This window comes from Thermobia domestica, chromosome 5 (genome assembly GCF_964235325.1).
Source record: "Thermobia domestica chromosome 5, izTheDome1.hap1.1, whole genome shotgun sequence".
In the NCBI taxonomy this organism is placed as follows: domain Eukaryota; kingdom Metazoa; phylum Arthropoda; class Insecta; order Zygentoma; family Lepismatidae; genus Thermobia; species Thermobia domestica.
The window spans coordinates 121,157,573-121,165,562 of record NC_137458.1 but is presented as its reverse complement, the minus strand read 5'-3'; the positions used below and the strand labels follow the sequence as shown (position 1 = coordinate 121,165,562).

General features: G+C 31.5%; 1 long non-coding RNA gene across 1 annotated transcript; it reads left to right on the top strand.

The window, feature by feature from the left end:
* Positions 1-328: 328 nt before the first annotated feature.
* Positions 329-7,626, top strand: LOC145684687 (uncharacterized). The gene is made up of 4 exons (XR_014131365.1): positions 329-493; positions 2,080-2,162; positions 4,846-5,069; positions 7,460-7,626. It is a non-coding gene; the product is annotated as an uncharacterized LOC145684687 (long non-coding RNA).
* Positions 7,627-7,990: the final 364 nt, after the last annotated feature.

Sequence of the window (7,990 nt, the reverse complement as noted above, 5' to 3'; positions counted from 1 at the left end):
CTAATGTCGCCTCAGAGCTTATATTATTTTGGATTCTTTTTCTTTTCGCAAAATACAATTTAATTAGGTTTTTTATAAATCAAAGGCAGTTTTAAATATCTTTCTCCAAGCAGATAAAAAAAAATATACATATAGTGTTTTAGAAAATATTATCTTTACATAAAAGGTCATGGTTTGTTGGGTAATATGATTGTTTCCGAAAGAATTTCACTAATGTATTTTTACATTTCCTTTTGAAGTTCGTATCTCCAATGCACTGTAACGGATGAATATCACTGCATGTTGTGTTGTGTTTCTTCAATCATTATAACAACAATAGGTGAAGGGAGAAGGGTGTAGGCGTCTGAATACGTATAGTGAGTGAGTTTCATTACGTATATATAAGTACTTTGTACGAAGAGTACGGTAATTAGTTTCATAACTTTAGTTGAAGCAGGGCGAAGAAAGCTCAGATCTTCTACGGAGACCACAAGCCATGGTCAAGCGAGCCCTGGTAAGTAATTATCACATGAATAATTTAATATGAAAGAAGGCATAAGGAAATTCTGAGGAATTCACTAACATATTAAGGTTATAAAAAATATTTCGTTCTTTTAAATCAAAACAAGAAATATTTATTTTTTGAGTAGTCTCGTGTCATTGCGGTCGATTCACGTATTTTCCATATGAGTGTCTCCTCTTGCGACTATCGACCAACTTTGTATGTGAGGATCTTAAAGTGTGCGTAGCGGTGGTGTGTGTAAGGAGCAGTTTTATTGCACTATCAAATCAAATTAATAACAATTGATTAAAAAACAAAAATATTGTGATTGAGTGCTCACTTCTAGTGCGAGGGGTCCATCGTTCGATCCCAGCCCATGTAATTTTTGTGGTGGATAACATTGTGTCTATTGATTTACTCTGGGTTTTCCTATTCCTTCCACATTTTCATACCACCAGTTATTGTATAATCATTCACTTTCAATAATTATCCTTTTCCTTTTAGCCTAAAGAGCACAATCCAGAGATGCTAAGTTAAAGAATTGATCTTGTTTCCAAGTAAAATATTAAACCACTTCACATAAAGAGTATACATGACATTACTTCGTAATCTTTCTGTATTTCTTCCACGGTTATTACCATTTAGGCCAAAGATGGCAAATGGTTAATGAAAGTGAATAATCATGACGTTTCAATATTACGTTATTCATATTGTTTGAATTGTAGAGAATATTGGCAAGGTATTCATAGTTATGCATTAAAATCATACAATACAACTTCAAAAGTACTCCTAAAATGTTATCATCTTTTTAAAAAATTATAATAGTGCCGTTTATAAATGTTCAGAGTATTTAACATGAATTTTAGAGTACAATCTTTTTCCATCGTTAATAGCAGTATGTATCGTAAAATGTTATAAGAAACATTTTGTTATTAAAACGTGACTTAGAAAGATTTGAAGGTTCGATCATGAGCTATATTTAAACTTTTTTTTGATAAATAATACTTTTACTTTTTTGTGTGTGAATCTGACAATTATGATTTTAGAAACAACGTAGCTAGATTTTTGGCCTATGAAAAATGGCCTGAAAAGAAGTTACTAGTTTATCTGATCTACTTTCAAAATATATTACATTTCTTATTGTGTAACTTTTGTTATTCACTAGGAGTTTTAAAGTAATAATAATAATAATAATAATAATAACCTTAGTGAAGATCAGTAAGACATCATAATTGGCTTTCAATTTTTTTTTTTAGCAATTGTAAATATTTCATAACGTGTTTTTTTAATGGATATTACTAAACTTTTATAAACTTGTCCAGTGATTCTCAACGTTGGCGTTCTCGTTTCCAAAGAAGGCACTGAAACAAAAAGGTACGCTCGGGGACGTTTGATGGAAGGGATGTATAGGAAATATAAGGGAAAGGATGGCTAATGTACGGGTAATTACGGAAACAAAATTTTCTTTCACTTTATAATCTTGAAGGTCGATTTTAAGAATTGAAACCTTTTCTGGTTCTTAGACAGCTTTTTCCAAATCTCAGGCTCAGCTTTGTAGATCGGGTTATGTCGTTTTAATTGTATCGTTTTAATTGTAGGTCCCGTGTCTGTTGCTGCTTGTCCTGCTGGCTGCCGCTGACGCTGGAGAAAAGAAAAAGGAGGAAAAGAAGAAAGACGAACAGTAAGTAGTCTGTGAATTGATTCTGAAATACATGAACATGAACGGAAAGAATAGAGCTGTTGTGGTATTATTCGTATATTCTGTTTCGAGCAATTTTTATAACATCTTAACAGGAGTTAAGCGCAAAAAGTAGAGTTAAAATAAGTAAAGCATCAGGAGGATCTTACCTTCACTGATTTCCAGAAAAAGAAGTACAACTCAATTCAACCAAGTCAATATACTCAGAACAGAGCTCTATATCACTCTAGAAATAGAGGCAATAATAATAATAATAATAATAATAATAATAATAATAATAATAATAATAATAATAATAATAATAATAATAATAATAATAATAATAATAATAATAATAATCTCAAAGGTACAAAGAAAAGAGAAACTTAAAATGAGTGAAATATTATGTGTAGGCGGTCGTAACTAAGACAACTAGCTATAAGCACTTCAATTATTGCGGTCTATATATCTTACGTTGCCTTACATTTTAAACTTTTTAGCTTTTTCGTTTAGCCCAAATATGTAGATTTGCATCTATATCCCAATATTTAGACTACTTTTACTTCTGTTGTTGGAAAGTAGATGAGGTAATGCTCTTTCTTTTATAACTTTTTTTTTAAATTTGGATTTGATTTGAATTTTGCTTCCTTTTCAGCAGCGAGGTTATATAAAACGTTGACGTACACCTGAACGTGGGATCCGAACCACATGAGCTCTCGCCGGAAGTCTAACTCGGGTCTTCTACACCAAAGGCGCGTATGCTCTCAACATATTCACAAGAGAACTCTTTATCACGATTTTATCCGGGTTTTGTTCGAGTACCAGTTTTTAATGATGAAATATTTCTGTACTGAAGTTGCAACATGTGATATATGTTTTTTTTTTTTTAAAATCTCAATATCAAGCTTTTCATGATTTCCTAGGCCCTACAAATAAAAATCTATATTAAAGAGTAGACTGAAATTGTATTTCCACTCAATCCATGTGAAAAAATATATACTATGTTTTTTGCAACAAAAAATCGTTATTCTTCGTGGTTTAGTAAACTTCAATTTTTTTAAAATCTAGAAGTTGGCATTTTACAGTTTGTGAGTTTATAACATAGTTAATTATTTGAATAATTGTTAAAATAATTATTTTATTCAAATACAGAATTATAATTTCCAGAGCAGTAGTGGGAAATAGAGGGTATCGTGGACCTAATATTAGGAACCATTTTTATTCATTTTCACTGTTTACTGGGTTTAAAATGAAATGAAATAAACTATCTAGTTTTATATCCCATGGTTATGCTTTTCAGGGCAGAGGAGACGAATGATTATATAGTGAAACTGAATGATTATTAAAGAATTGTGGAATGGAATGTAATGTGGGAAGAAAAAACTGGAAGAACTTTGAGAAAATACACATGCATGTTGTTATCCACCAAAGACACATGTCCTGGGATTGCACTGAGAACCCCTCGCACCAAAGATAAGCTCCTACGTTTGAGCCGCCGTCTTTCTTATGTTTGAAATTAAATGGAATGAAATCTTTAAGATTTACGTCCCACAATTATGCCGGCTAGGCTAAAGGAGACGGTGATAATGAGAATGAATGAAATGTTGGAATGAACAAAGTAGGAGGCAGGAATCGGGAGAAATATAAAAAAAAAAGTCCACGCACACGGTGTTTGTCCACCACAAAGCTCACTTGGTGCGAGCTGGGATCGAACCAAGAGTCCCATGCACCAGTATTTACCACGATTAAATAAATAAAATCAATCGACATATATTAAATGATATTATTCATGACTATTATAATATTTCTTCTAACTCGTGTACACAGAAAAATCCGTTCTCCGGACAGCGGTATATTGTATAAATATACGGTATCCTCTTGCTTACTATAGAAATCAGTACGGAGCATACGTTATCCGTATGCTACATAAGCACTGCCCTTAGATGTTACATCATGCCGTTGCAGAATGTCTGACATCTAACAGTTTTCCGTATATCTCATGCATATACTTATGTTACCTTCGTCAGCTATATGTTATATACGTCCATTTGTATGTGAGATCCTGACCACTTACATTGTTTCCTACGGAAAGTACGTATTGATGGAACACTTATATAGAAAGTATTATAAAACATGCGTTTTCAGTTATACGTCTGTTGTACGTTAAGTCCAAAAACTACAGGAATTACGCATGTAACCTATCTTTTAAGTACGCCATCTACAATTTTTTCTCAGTGTAGTTATTGCCAGATAAAATAACATTTTTGGCCAAAATATTAGATAAAATAAAAGTAGTAAACACATGTTATTGTTGTAGTACCATCTTCTCCGTTACCAGTCTATTCAAACCGATAGTGGCAAAAATCAACTATTTCGTTTCTAAAGTTGATCATTAAGGAGTAAAACTGGTAATGGCTAACAAGCAGCGATTTTCTGTAATCAATTAAACGCCATAAGATTATACTCCATCTCCACTTTAATCTCTGTATAAGAAGATGGTAAAAATTTACTACTACTTCCGGTATCAATATTAACTGGGAAAGTATCACAACATACAAACCAAACTCTTTCATGTAGTGTACACGTGACACCGTTATTTGTTTCTTCTTTTAAGCATAGCCGTTTATTACACTTTTAAAAGTATTTTCTAACGGATGAAATATAAATTGCTTTCTTATTATTCTAGCAAACACTATAAGAAAATCGTGAAGAATTACTACACGGATATATACCACAATCACGAATACTACCATCACCACGATCATCATCATTACCATAAGCATCTAGAACATCACATTCACACGTACCACAAGAAGAAGGATACCCACGAGTACAAGAAAGAGGAACACCATGGGCACCATCATCATCACCACCACCATCACTAGTGCTTCTAACCATGTGCCATGAACGGTAAGACATTTACATCCTTTTATGTAAAACTAGAGGTTATGGTATTTTCTCCCTTCCTGATTTTTAATATTCAAAAACAAAGACTTTCATTAGATTAACTCATCTTAAATAACTCAATGAAATAATTCACAAGGAATAACTCTGAGCTGTCGTTATAAGATCCTGATGAAACCGCCAATAGTGATGTAAGTTGTCATATAATGACCAAAAATGATGTCAGTTTAGACTTAACAGTATAATTACCGAAGTATTGAAGAGCGAGAAAAGAAAATAGTTAGCATATACATCTGTCTATACAGATGTGTTTCATTAAGTGTTCAAGCAAAGTTTTACCAATGTTAATTTACTTTAAATGTGGATTAACCTTCGTTAAAATTAGTGTACAAATTAATACATGAAGTTCGGTTTCAGAAAGGAAGCCTTCTTCCAATATCTAGTAATGGTGCTGGTAAGTATGGTATTTTTGTCAGTGATGAGTAAATGTTCTTGACCGAAATAGTGTATAACATAGAGGATGGTTTGAACTTAACCTGAGTTAATGTTCTTGAACGAAATAGTGTATAAAGTAGGGGTGGTTCCACCTTATCCTGAGTTAATGTTAATTTAATTTCTTTATGTTAAATGTATTCTTTGCTTATCAAATTTAAATTTCCTTATGCCAGATTCTTTCCTGACTTGTTAATGTTAATTTAACTCCTTACTTACCATATTTTAATTTCCCTTTAAAGAAAAGTATATCAGATACTTTCATAGTTTGCTAATGTTAATTCAACTCTTTACTTATCAAATTTAAATTTCCTTCTAAAGGCAAGGATATCAAATTCTTTCATGACTTGTTATTGTTAATTTAAGCATTTAAATCTTTCTTTAAAGGATATCAGATTCTTAATGACTTGTTAGTCTTTCACTTATCAAATTTCAATCTCCTTCTAAAGGCAAGATACTAGATTCTTCCACGTCTTGTTAATGTTAATTTTACTCTTTACTTACCAAAAATAAATCTCCTTCTAAGGGCAAATTACCAGATTTTTTAATGACTTGCTAATCTTAATTTGACTCCCTGCTTATCAAATTTTAATCTGTCTCTAAAGACAAACATACTAGATTATTTAATAACATGACTGTACATTGATTTATTTAAAGTTCTGAAACTTCACTGTTTATAAATATTTTCTAAAGAGAAAAAATGTTTTAAAAGAATATATTGCAATTCAATTCGTTACTGTGAATTTAAGAATATGAGAATATATATCTGTATTTGAAGGGCAAAGGGTTAATAAATATTACGTTACGTATATCAGTATATTAGGAGTGAGACCTGAGTATTGGCACATAGAAAGTATATGGACTACGGCCATACCAAGAAAAATACAAGAAATTTCAATATGAACATAGTGGAAATGCAGAAAATCCGGTAGAACGGTATCCAGTTTGATAAAACAGTATCGTTAGAATCGATACATAGCTCAATAATTTTGTCGAATCCGAAAACGTAGGAGTTATCCCATTTCATGTTAGTAATTGGGTAAAATTGTTAAATATCCTTTCCTCTCTTCCTAAATAAGATTTTCCACAGTATTCCTTAGTGGGCTTGGGCAAAGTGAATATATAGCTAAATATATTCCCTGTTCTAAAAACGATATGTTCACCTTATTTCATGAAAATCGTTAGACACTGAAAAGAATAAAATAAGAAAAATCTATCATTCGATATTTCATATTCCTTTACCCTGTTTTTCTGCTACTGGACACTCCCATGAAAAGTAAGCACAGTGATTAGTAGCCTATCACTATCCTGATATTTCAATTAATACTCTTATGAATATTTTGTTTTCAGCTAAAACTAGAACCTTTCTATTTCAAGTGTAACCTAGGAAAATATATAAAACATACTTCACCCCCTTTTTTTGCTTTGGGGAAAGAAGTGAATGATCTCGGCTGTGTTGCTAATTTATCATTCAATCATGTGGTCTTGGCGAGTGAAGATCGTAGGCTACTTAGAATGGCTACCAAGACAATGCACAGCAAAGCCCGTGAGATAATTCGATGTGGCAACCCTGTTCACATCCGATTATTGAAGGATCTCGGCCAGAGCCATTTGTCTCTCTTCTTTCGAAGGAGGTATAGAAAAACACAAATCGACAGCAGCATCAACAGGGGCTCACTTGAAATAGACAGGTTCTAACATAGATATATATACACAATCCCTTAGAATTATATATAACACGCAGATTTTTTAAAAGATAAGTATTAAATATAAATAAAGAGAATGGAAGTTAAATACAACCATCATTAATATGAAATTCAATATTTTAAAGTGTATTATAATGTGCTTCAATTTTATTTGTAAACACCTGGAAAAATCTCTATTTCTTTCATTTTTTGTTTCAGATTTGAAGAATTTACGACCTTCAAAGTGATTTGTCTCATGCTTGTGATGTAATGTAATGTAATCTATATGTATTGTAATTATATCTATATCGATTATATATTTATCTATATGTATAATTATGTACATTTTGAGAAATAAAACTGTAGAATACTTGATTATGAAAATTACAGTTTTCAGTTACAAATATTATGCCTAATCTATTCTATGTAAATTTATATCAGTGTAGTTGTCTTGATTGTTAATGCTTCCACTTGCATGAACAATTTTTATTCGTTATTGTGAAGCATGTGTGCAGTTATAAATACGTCGATAATTATGTATTGTATCTGCTACTTTATTACATTGCACAGTTTTAATTTTGCTACCTCATCTTCATATAACGTTTTACATAGTATTTTATTTGTAATGTAAAACATTCTCTACTCTGATTAAATCCTTTCGCTAATTCAGTTTCAAGATGAGAAAAAAAACTTGGTTTTATAATGTTTTAAATGTGTTGCTTGTTCTGTAAATTCACATTATAAAAGTTA